General features: G+C 41.1%; 1 long non-coding RNA gene across 2 annotated transcripts; it reads right to left on the bottom strand.

The window, feature by feature from the left end:
• Positions 1-935: 935 nt before the first annotated feature.
• LOC106587196 (uncharacterized) lies at positions 936-8963 on the bottom strand. 2 transcript variants are annotated; one of them, XR_006761744.1, is made up of 3 exons: positions 8818-8963; positions 6494-6590; positions 936-3228 (listed from the first exon to the last, which is right to left on the bottom strand). It is a non-coding gene; the product is annotated as an uncharacterized lncRNA (long non-coding RNA). The 2 variants fall into 2 exon arrangements; XR_001324383.2 differs by lacking the exon at positions 936-3228 and adding an exon at positions 6407-6421.
• Between the last annotated feature and the right edge of the window lie 2518 nt (positions 8964-11481).

The raw sequence follows: 11481 nt of genomic DNA on the forward strand, positions 1-11481 counted from the left end.
GCTTCTTCAGTTTTCAGGTAGCTCTTTCAAACCTAGCCTGGGAGGAGGCAGGGAAAGGCAGAGAGCAAGTGTGAGATAAACTGACCAGCTAATTAAACATGCCAACATGGATTTAGGAACTGATGGTACTTGGCAGCCGAGAAAAGATGACTGGAGAGGTATGAATGAGTGTACCCAGTGTTGCGTGAACAAGGTGTGATTCGTGAAGCTCCGGTTTGAAGCGTTGTAACCCCGCAGGACATGACCTGTCGTGAGCTAGTTGCTATTTTCCCCACTCTACAGTACCTCTCTGGCGTTGACAACTGAAGAGTTGTCAGAACTGCAATTGTATAGGCTACTGTGAAATTAATAAATCCGTTCTAGAAAACAAAAGGTAGCCTAATGTCTTCTGTTGTAGCCTATAGACCTACACTTGTTTGCCTTGGAAGATTTTGGAATAACATTGTAGCTTCTCTATTGTAGTGTATTATCCAACATTGTTTATTAGGCCTATGGAGGCAGTTAAATACAATGACCACCTTTCAATACTAGAATGTTCCCATTAATTATATTCCCCAAAGATGTGACTGATGTTTACTTGCAACGGTACACCTACATCATCACCAAACAAAAAATATTTAGAAGTTGTTTACTTTTTCATTGCAATTTGGTAGGCATATTTTACCCCCATCAGCCCACTTTCCAGTGTCATATTGTTTGATTGTTTTCGTAATACCTTGTAACTTGGTTCTCCTCATTACGACTTTGAAAAAATACTTCGTTATGACAATAAAACACAAACTTCAATGGTAAAGCTTTGGTAAAAAGCCATTCTGGTAGTTTCCCGAAAACACGTGAACGTGTTTCGCAGGGTTTCAGACATGCCAAATTGCGTATGAGGAAAGGGGCTTTTGTGATTGGTTGAGTCAGGTCAATAATTGGTCATCAACACTGACTAAGTGTAAACAATAAAAGTCTTTATTTCTTTGAGATAGCATATCAAAAATACATCTTAACCTATCATACCATAAATTACATAACAATAAACATTTTACTAACTTTTGTCATTTATGTTATGTGAGCTACATTGCTGAATGAATAGTACTCTTGGTTTTGACCTCTGTCCATAAGTTTTTTAGCTGAGTGATGAATTGTGTTTGGCTGAATGGCACATTTATAACTTTCTGGAATAAATGTTTAGTAGGGAAGATATGGGAGCTATAGATTGACTACACCGGGAATGCAAAACTGTCAGGGGAACTAAATATTATTTTAAGCTGTGTATATAGGCAACATATTCAACCTACCTGTAGTCCTAATCTGTATCATGTCCAAAAAGACAGAAAATAAATCTAGATTCATACAATTCCCTATAAATAAAGGGGAGACAAAGTATGAGGGCAAGGAGATACTGCTAAATACAAACAAAGAGGGTCTACATAGGTTTTCCTTGCCTGGATACCCAGACTCAAAGGCTACGCCAACGGACGTTAGTTTCTTCTCCGTAGCGAACGACAGAGCAGGAGAATGTCAGGAGAACAAGGGGTGTGTTTAGAAGCTGGTAGCCTTCATCTAACTCAACTAAAAGAGAGTACATAAGAAGCATAAACAGAAAGGGCATGTATTTGGTTTACAGAAGAGAAAACGCATAGGGAGAAAACAGGTGTGTTCCCTACACCTAAATCTCGCTAAAAACAATGCAATAATATTATAATAACAACAACACAACAGTAAATGTCACAAATATGACATTGGCATATTGGTATAGACGGGATCATTTGGCAAGAGGTCTTACTGCTCCACACTGCATTGCTGTTTTACTGTGCAGTGCAGATGTGTCAAAATTTACAAAGAACCTAAACCCTACCTCCCAATATCTAGACAACACTATACAGCACAACCCAGACGTAGACCAGGTCATTTTGACCAGGTCTTTCTAGTTTAACTAAAGTTTGATCTGCTAGACTTCAATAGCTGGTCTGTACACATCTGTATGTTAGAATACTGTGGCATCCCATCTCCCTAGGAAACATCTTGTACTGTTTACACAACAGCTCTGACCTACAACTACCTACACTAGAACTTCCAGGTAACAGAAACTCTGTTTCGGCAGTTGATCATGTAAAAATAGTTATACACTTGATGTTGGTATGTACAGTCCTTTATGTCAAGTCAGCCAGTGACGATGGGGAGATGTCGGAGGAGGCTCAGTGTGAGTGGATGTGTGTGTGTCACATTAGTTGCCAGCCATTAAAGTGATGGGTTGTTCCACAAAATGAGTCCCCTTTGCATCCTTTTGATATTTAAAGTATAAATTGTGCACCAATTAAAAAAGCCTGTTTAAATGAATGAAATAAAATTGTATTTTTTTATATGAATAAGACTTATATGAAAAACTCAGCATTTTGACATGTCTCTTGTGATTTCTAGAAAGATTTGAAAAATGTTCAAGTTTTCACGATCATTGTAAAGGCCTAGTTATTTTGTTGCTTTGACAAAGTCATTTCTAAAGAGTATTATTTATTTCATGTGATTCGTGATTCATTTTAAGGGAGAAACATAATAATAAAGAAAACCCTGTTACGTAGACTGAACTCTCATTTTAATGATGAAATTATTCATTTTTTTATTCAACAGAAACATTGAACATGAATAAGCTGAGCGGGTCGAGTATAACACGTAAACCCTTTTACCCACATATAAACATTCAAGAAATGTTTTAACACTAAAAAATGTTTTGTGAAGCTTGCCCCTCCCTGTTGCACATAAGCTTCCATTCCCCTGTTACAAAGGGATTAATGGCTGATTTCAGATTAAATAGTCAACCCTGTTATGGCTTTTAATAGGCACTTACTATAGTCATTTTTTATTTAACCGTTTGAGATGGGGTAAACATGCTTTTTAAATGAAGTTGAACATGTGCTCTTTATGACAGAATGTTAAAATGAGGTCAAATAAAACTCTTCACCAAGTCACACTACCCAAAAGGGTCTCATTTTGTGGAACAACCCATATGTGTGTGTGTGTGTGTGTGTGTGTGTGTGTGTGTGTGTTTCTGGGGTAGTTAGACGTCTACATCTCATGGGTCAGAACAGTGCTGCCACCCCGTTGGCCTGCTGTGGCTGTGGGTTGGCCAGTGTGTTGGGTGGCTGGCCATTGGGCTGGGCGTTGGTCTCATTTAGCCTGCGGACGCGGTACACCTCGTAGTGGATACTACTGGTGATGTCCTTGATGTTCTGCATGTGGGTCCTGACAGAGAAGAAACAAAGATGGGATTTAGTGATAAATGTAACCCAGAGAAACATCAACCCACTGGGCGCACTGGTTGAATTAACGTTGTTTCAACGTCATTTGGCAACCTATTGTGACGTGGAATCTACGTGGATAATACCTTTGGATTTTCAAAAAGTACGATTAATTTCAACCAGTGTTGTAAAAATGTAAATACAATTGCTTAACCTGACTAACAGGTTGTTGCATAAATATTTCAACATAGTCATCAAAACTATGTATACGTTGAAATGAAAGTTAAACTCCACATAGAAAAGTAAAACATATTTTTCATGCTATATTCAATATATTTTGGGTGGTTGAAATTATGTTGAATTTCATAATTTGATTTGAAATTTGATTTGACCTTGTTTCAATGTTGATAGTAAAATGGTATGGTATGTTCGAATCAACATCATAGTTTCAAGGTCACGCCATCAACCTAAATAGAGGTACAGCATATTGAAATGAAATGTGAAGCCACAGTCCAACGATTCCTGCCTGAACAGGGACTCCTACTGGTATATGAGGGGTAATGCACTTCAGTGAGAACGAGTCTACCATCCAGATGCCTGCCTCTATGTACCTTGCTGAGCTTTGGAAACAAGCTGTGTTGGTTTTAGCTGAGCTATCATGTCATAACATTTAGACATTGATCAGCTTCCATACTCATTTGCGTAGACTACCTAAGTAACATTGAATAGTTCAAAGTAGCCTAACTAACTTTTCTTACACAAGCTGTATGTGAAAGTACATTTGGAGTGAGGTTGGGTTTACGTAGGCTATTGACATCTGATTCGCCCAAAGCTATACTATCATTCATCCATGGTTGATTGAAACTTTGGAAGTTATCATTAGCCCTATGAATAGGATGCCATATTCATGATATTAAAACTAGAATCCGCAACCCCGCCTCTGTTTTGATTAAAAGCTGAGGGATGGGCCTCCAGAAATGTAATCACTTTTAAATTCATAGACCGAGCTGTGGCTTGCAAGGACGGGCCATCCATTATATCAAAATGATAGTTTTCACCATGTTTTGAGGCTATACAGTGCTTGCTTAAATTTACGTTCTATACAAATATTGGAGTAAAACAATTTTAGATTTAGGGTTCTGATGGGGTACAACAGTTGAACTAAGCTCATGAGGCATTTATAAGTTATATTCTCGAAGAATCAAATTGGTATATACAATTTATTTATGAGTCCAAAAATGTATTAAGCAACTGCAGATTACCCCTTTAATATTACACTTTTACCTTTAGATAGTATTTTATGTGCATTCAGAAAGTATTAACACCCCAACCTTTTCTATGATGGGGGTGCATACGTGCCCAGCAGCTCTCTTCCTCTCATTCACTCCCTCCCTCCCGTCATAATAGTTTGTAGCTCAAAGCGTTCAGATTCTACAGACCGAAGTCGGCACAGTCAGCACAGACTTCAGACGAGTCCCCGTGAAGCTAGTGGGGGTCGTGAAGCTAGTGGGGGTCGTGAGCAAAAAATGCCCAAACTCTTTGGACTCTGCAGACGACTTAGTGAGAAAAATAGATTTCCGGGGATGTCTCCTGGTCTGACAAACACCGCTGTAACTCTGACACCTTCCAGCGCAGATGCGGAAGGACGATTGAGAAGCAGACGTCTAGCTTGAATAGAAAGATGTGTATTGTTATGCTAATTAGATTGAAGCACAGGCACGTCAATCGACATATGGGGTAGGAGACCTTGACAGTTCCAGAACAGGAACTAAGTACTAGAACACTAGAAAGCTATGTATGCTAAGCTCTGGTTGGTTGGTTCTTTGAACAGACCTAACAGGAACAGAGGTCCAGAATAATAGAGTTGTTCTATACAAGTGTGGAGTGATGAAAGGAGCATTCACCAAGGGCCAAGAGGGGCCCCCAGGTGCAATCTGGGAAGGAAACAGTCGGTTCTCCAGTGAACGAGGAGTCTTGCACCCTCATGCCGTAGACATTACGGTTGGCTCTCTCAGGCAGGATGAAAACGACTACATCGACCATGTCCTTTGCTAGTTACGGTCACTTTCACCGTGATCCTTAGCTGATTTCTTTGTTGTTGGTGCCGTTCAGTCCCATTCAGAAATATGGCGCGCTTCAAATTCGGATATTTCCGGCCTCATGTGCCATCGGGAGTTTTCCATAGGAGTACATGGATGACGTCAGCGCTATCACCATCTACTGGTTTGAATGTCTATGACAGACACGGGTGTACTATACTGTACTTGAGAGCATGCGTGCACTCACGCACACAAAATATCATAGTGTTTACGTTTTTTGGGCTGCGCTGAGCATTCTTACTGCCAAGATCGGGGTCGTACCAAGTGAGCGTCCTTGACTCACTGCTGGGCGGGAATAGGGGGGCGGGGATGATGAACAAACAGGAGGAGGATGTCTGAAAAGAGAGAGGAGGGGAAAGAGAGGAATGTCAAAGCACCTGTTCACTGCCGGCCCGTCATTGGTCTGTGTCAGCACCTGGTCCTGTGTGGACAAATGTAGTAGTCAGAATGGATCACTACATAAAATATATATCTCGATTTGTTGCAAACTTTAAAATAATTCCCGTTGGGGTTTGAACTTGATCATAATAAACACATATTAGAGCCCAAAATGACGTTGAATTTTTTTTGGGGGGGGGGTCGTCCTGGCAGTTGTAATTTACATAGGCATTCTACGGGCTTTTGGCAGCGCTAGGTTGCTATGCAGTAGCCGACCAGTAGAGCTCATGACATCTCGCTCCAGACCGGACACTGGGGGCCTGGTGTCTGTGCACAATTTCCCCCATTGTTCCCCGGATTCAGACGGTTCGGTAAATCGTCCTCCTCGCGTCTATTACTCCTAAATCTATTTAGTCAAAGACAGACCAGAGAAACGTGAATGAGTTAGACGACAGATGTTGAAATCAGTTGGCTGGGATTTAAACATGTACTGGCAGGAGTAACATGCATGATTGATCCGCTGTACTGTGCAGTCCAGTCAGGCAATGGCAAATCTGCTTCAACCCATGTTACATGATTAGTTTGACAGGGATAGTAATGGTTGTGTGTGTGTGTTGTGAATTACCTTCTATGGTTCCCCACTTTTTTTCTGCCCAGAAGCCTCTTTCCATTGACCTGGTACTCCTGGTCGCTCCCCACCACAGCAAATGAGATCATCTCCTGACGATAATGAATCCATGCGTCGGTCGGTTGGTCGTGCGTGTGTGTGTATTTACAACACTGTAAACTCACCTTGATTTTCTCATTGATCCATCCTGTCATCAGCGTCCTCGTCAAACTCTTCCTGAGGGTAGACGTCGATCCCGTTGGCTCGCAGTGCTTCCCTGATCTGCACAAACAGAAAACAGAAACAGGTCACAATCTGACACCAGGTTGCAGTGTTACATCAATGTACTGTAGAACAGCAGTCAGGGCAAAACAATGGCCGTTTCCACCTCGTGTCATCTACCAAGTCATCCTGGTAGTCCTGGAGGTGGAGGAGTGCGTGTCCTGCCCAGTACATCACACACCAAAGCCTTTCACTCACCACCAGGGGAAAGCCCGGGGGAAGGGAAGCTGAGACTTGTATCACGTCAGAATCCAGCGACAGTAAATAAGCCTACTCATTCTTCCAACTCAACTTTCACTGGCTGACTGCCAACAATAAAAACAGAGGTAGGCTTTGTGACATCATAAAAATTCTTCATGAAGATCTCCAGATACCCTGATTGTTTGGACCAGTGTAAGGTCACCATTACTGAAACAATAAATATACAAGTGTTTAATCTCAGAGAATATTAAATGATTGACTACATTTCGACTGTACTGTAGCTCACTCGGATTCCACCATAAATACTCTATCATGCTGTTAAGGCTGGTGTTGACCTTAAACAATCTATAATGTTCGCTAACATGGAGACGTAATGTGGAGGTTAACAACCATTAAACAAATATACAACCAGACACAAAATGGCCGCCTTCTTCATAATGACAAAAACAGACAGGCTTCTTCTGCCAGCAGTGATGGCCTTTAAATGAATGAACGTTCCGCTCACAGTTTACACTTGGTCGATGATCAAACAGATTTTCTAAATTTCTCTGTTAATACTTCTTGAAAAGTTTAAACTTGTAACTTTTAAAACTTTCTCAGCCTGAGGCCTACATTATAGGAGGAAATGTAAACTGACTACATTTTTTGAAGCTACAACAGAGCACGCACCCACACACTGTTGGACACAGATGGCAAAACCATAATAAAAAGCTCTCTGGTTCCCTTTGCTTGCATGTCAACTGCTGCAGGGAACAAGAAAAAAACGTCCAAAAAATGTTAAGATCACAATCCCAGGGTTGTACATTGCCCAGCCCATGCAGCCAACCAAAACAAGCAGGGTTACAAGCCCCAGAGCTTCCACCTCACTCGGCCTTGTTCTCATTGGCCGTTGTCGTGGGAACGGTAGCCAAGTCACCCAATGTGTATCCTCCTCCAGAATTAATAAAGCTGTCGCAGGATGCCAGAGAGTGGAGACTAGCGTCCCTCTAGAGAGTGTGTGTGCGTGTACATGTGCATGTCCTTTTCTTCTCTGTGTGTGTGTGTGTGTGTGTGTGTGTGTGTGTGTGTGTGTGTGTGTGTGTGTGTGTGTGTGTGTGTGTGTGTGTGTGTGTGTGTGTGTGTGTACGTACATGTTCATTTTCTTCTCCCAGGCTGACCACTGGCCAACAGAAACAGAGGAACAGAGGGAGGTGCAGAGGCCTCTTTAGACTGAGCTAAGCAGGTAGTTAGGCCTGTGTATCCTGGTATGGTGTAGAGTAAAAGTGACAACAGGAAGAGAAAGCAGCATTTGAGAATTCCATAGAATTCCAAACTATATAAACTTCCATTTAAATCGGCAAAGGGCCTCTAGGCTCTATACCATAAGCATGATTCAGTCATCAACAGAAAGGGTTAAGCTTTCTATCATGGAGGAGTAGCTACCAGACAGCCTCTACCAAGTAGGTACCAGACAGCCTCTACCAAGTAGCTATTAGACAGTCTCTACCAAGTGCTGCATAAACCTTACTCTAAATTCTGGAGGGGGACTCCCCGTCTGAGGTCCTGTGTGGTTTCTCCATCTCCTGTACCCAGTAGCTTATTGCTAATAAGAGACTAGCCTGCTACAGTAAACTGGCATCTGTGCAGACGTCAGCTGCCTCGGAGGTTTACAGAGAGCTGCAATACTGTAAATAAATCACTTCTTAAAATGCTCATTTCTGGCTAAAAACATCCGTTAAGTTTTCCAGGGTTTCATACCGCTACTCCCCAGACTGGGCAGAGTACAGTAGTTTATCCAGATGGCTGCTGTTTGTAATGCCTGGCATGGCTTCATACCGGCCTGTGATCTTACCCTCTTGTTACCCTGTGTGTGATCTTACCCTCTCGTTACCCTGTTTTTACCCTGCTGTAAAGGCCCAGGTCAGGTTGTTGTAATGCAAAAGGGACTAGTTTAAAAGCAAATCTACAGATCAATGTCATAGGTTTTTTATGTACACACACGTGCATGTATACACGTCACACACACACGTGCGTGCACACAACTTACCGTCTGTTTGAAGAAGTCCCTCTCCTCCAGGGTGAGTGTGTCTGCCTTAGCGATGACAGGGACTATGTTGACCACTTTACTCAGACGACTCATAAACTCCACATCCAGAGGCCTCAGACTGGAGAGAGACAACATGGAGGGAGAAAGATGTTAATAAGGTAACTTCAAGAGAAAAGGAGATATTTTCTGATTGGTAGGTTATATTGTAATGCAGAACTGTGGCATAATTGAAAACATGTCCAAAACCTTTATTCAATCACAAAGGACATTTCCTTTGAGACGTATGATAAAGCAGTTGTGGGGCAATGAATGTTACATCCACTGAAGACTTTTCAGTCATGGATGTTATGAGACAGATATACCACTAGGGGGCAATGATGGTCCATTGTCTATTATTTTCTGATCGATGACAATGTGATTGTGCAGCAGTGTGCCAGTATAATCCTACCTAATTCTCAAATTGAAAAGACGAATCACAACCTCTTTCCAAGGTTAAACACAAAATGGTTAAGAACTGAAACTGATATAAGCCTGTAAACAGATAATGGGCCTCAAGATTTGTCATGGATGGCAGTTTTAGGAGGTAAAATGTGGGGATAATGCAACTGAATACATATCTATATTGAGCATCATGTGATGAGAGATATTGTCCTCAACTGACCCCTCACACAAAGCTTGTGAATCCTACTCTAGATCTCAAGTCTTAGAGCTTCACTACTCTATCCTATAAACCTTCTCTCTTCCCATTCTCATCTCTTTCTATCCTGCATACACTCTCCTATCTGTTCTCTATCAGAGGGGAATGCATGAGAATGTTCAGGCTATAGCTAGTCTGGCAGGGCCTCTGGTTGTTCTGTGTGTCTACATTCTGAAATACACAGTTTCACATTCATTTATTCAACATTGAAAATATGAATATCTAAACACTACCCTTTTTGATGTTGTTCCTTTTAAGACATATCGTTTGGAACAATGCACTGCAAGTACATCACATTTACAGAGTGGGCTCTCTGATAATTCTGAATTTCTTATCAATTGTATGAGCACCACCAACACAGTGAAGTGAACGGTAAATGGATTCAAAAGGGAACTCCGTTTGCTGGTGAGTTGCTGAATGTTTAATCCTAAAAGGTGGGATGTGATTGGTTAATGACCTATAATGTTAATTTCCATGTATAAAATGGGTCGTACCAGAGAGCCCACTCTGGAAATGGGATGCGTATGAAGACTATAGTGTTCCACACAATAGGTCTAAAATGAAGGGATAAAAGCTACATCAAAAACAGTACTTTTGAGATATTCATATTCATGGTTTTAATGTTGAATAAATGAATGTGAAAATGTGTATTTCAGAATCTGAACATACTCCATGTTAGAGCCCATTACAAGGAGTATAAATGACTCCAAGATGCCTGTATCATGTACGGTTCACAGATCATTGGTCTTACAGGAGGCATGTATAGGTCTAAACATGGCCTAAAATGGCCACTTTCATCATGATTTCCTAAAAATAAATAGTTTGTGATTCGAATGTAAAAAGCATTTCAACTTTCCATTTGGGATGCACCCATAGTCATGTGTATTTATCTCAAACTGCTCCAGCTAGCAAAAGGAAACCTTGAAGTAAATTGCTGACACTAAACCAAGGCCTAATCAATTCAGGTTGCAGTCAAGAAGCTTGACACTCAAAACACAAAGCCACAACCATTGACCTATAAAACTTGATGTCTCTGCTATTATTTGGTGATACGGGATATCATTATTACTGAATATTCAGCGTAGTGTCTACCATCAAATATTTTTTTCTGCTGTGATTTCTCTATTATGAACATAATCGCACTAAAGCATGGAGCTGTCCTAGACACATGGGTTCGTTCCCAAATGGCATCCTATTCCCTATGCCTTGCAAAAGTATTCACCCCCTTTGGTGTTTTTCCTATTTTGTTGCATTACAACCTGTAATTTAAATGGCTTTTATTTGGATTCCTTGTAATTGACATACACAAAATAGTCCAAATTGGTGAAGTGAAATGAAAAACATAACTTGTTTCAAAAAAATTATATAAAAAAATGGAAAAGTGGTGCATGCATATGTATTCACCCCTTTGCTATGAAGCCTCTGAATAAGATCTGGTGCAACCAATTACCTTCAGAAGTCACATAATTAGTTAAATAAAGTCTATCTGTGTGCAATCTAAGTGTCACATGATCTGTCACATGATCTCAGTATATATATACACACACCTGTTCTGAAAGTCCTCCGGGTCTGCAACACCACTAAGCAAGGGGCACCACCAAGCAAGCGGCACGATGAAGACCAAGGAGTTCTCCAAACAGGTCAGGGACCAAGTTGTGGAGAAGATCAGGGTTCTAAAAAAATATCCTAAACTTTGAACATCCCACGGAGTATCATTAAATCTATTATTAAAAATGGAATGAATATGGCACCACAACAAACCTGTCAAGAGAGGGCCGCCCACCAAACTCACAGACCAGGCAAGGAGGGTATTAATCAGAGAGGCAACAAAGAGACCAAAGATAACCCTGAAGGAGCTGCAAAGCTCCACAGTGCTGGGCTTTACAGAAGAATGGCCAAAGAAGCCATTGCTTAAAGATAAAAATAAACACTTTTGGTGTTCACCAAAAGGCATGTGGGACACTCCC

The sequence above is a fragment of the Salmo salar genome, chromosome ssa02 (assembly GCF_905237065.1).
Source record: "Salmo salar chromosome ssa02, Ssal_v3.1, whole genome shotgun sequence".
NCBI lineage: Eukaryota > Metazoa > Chordata > Actinopteri > Salmoniformes > Salmonidae > Salmo > Salmo salar.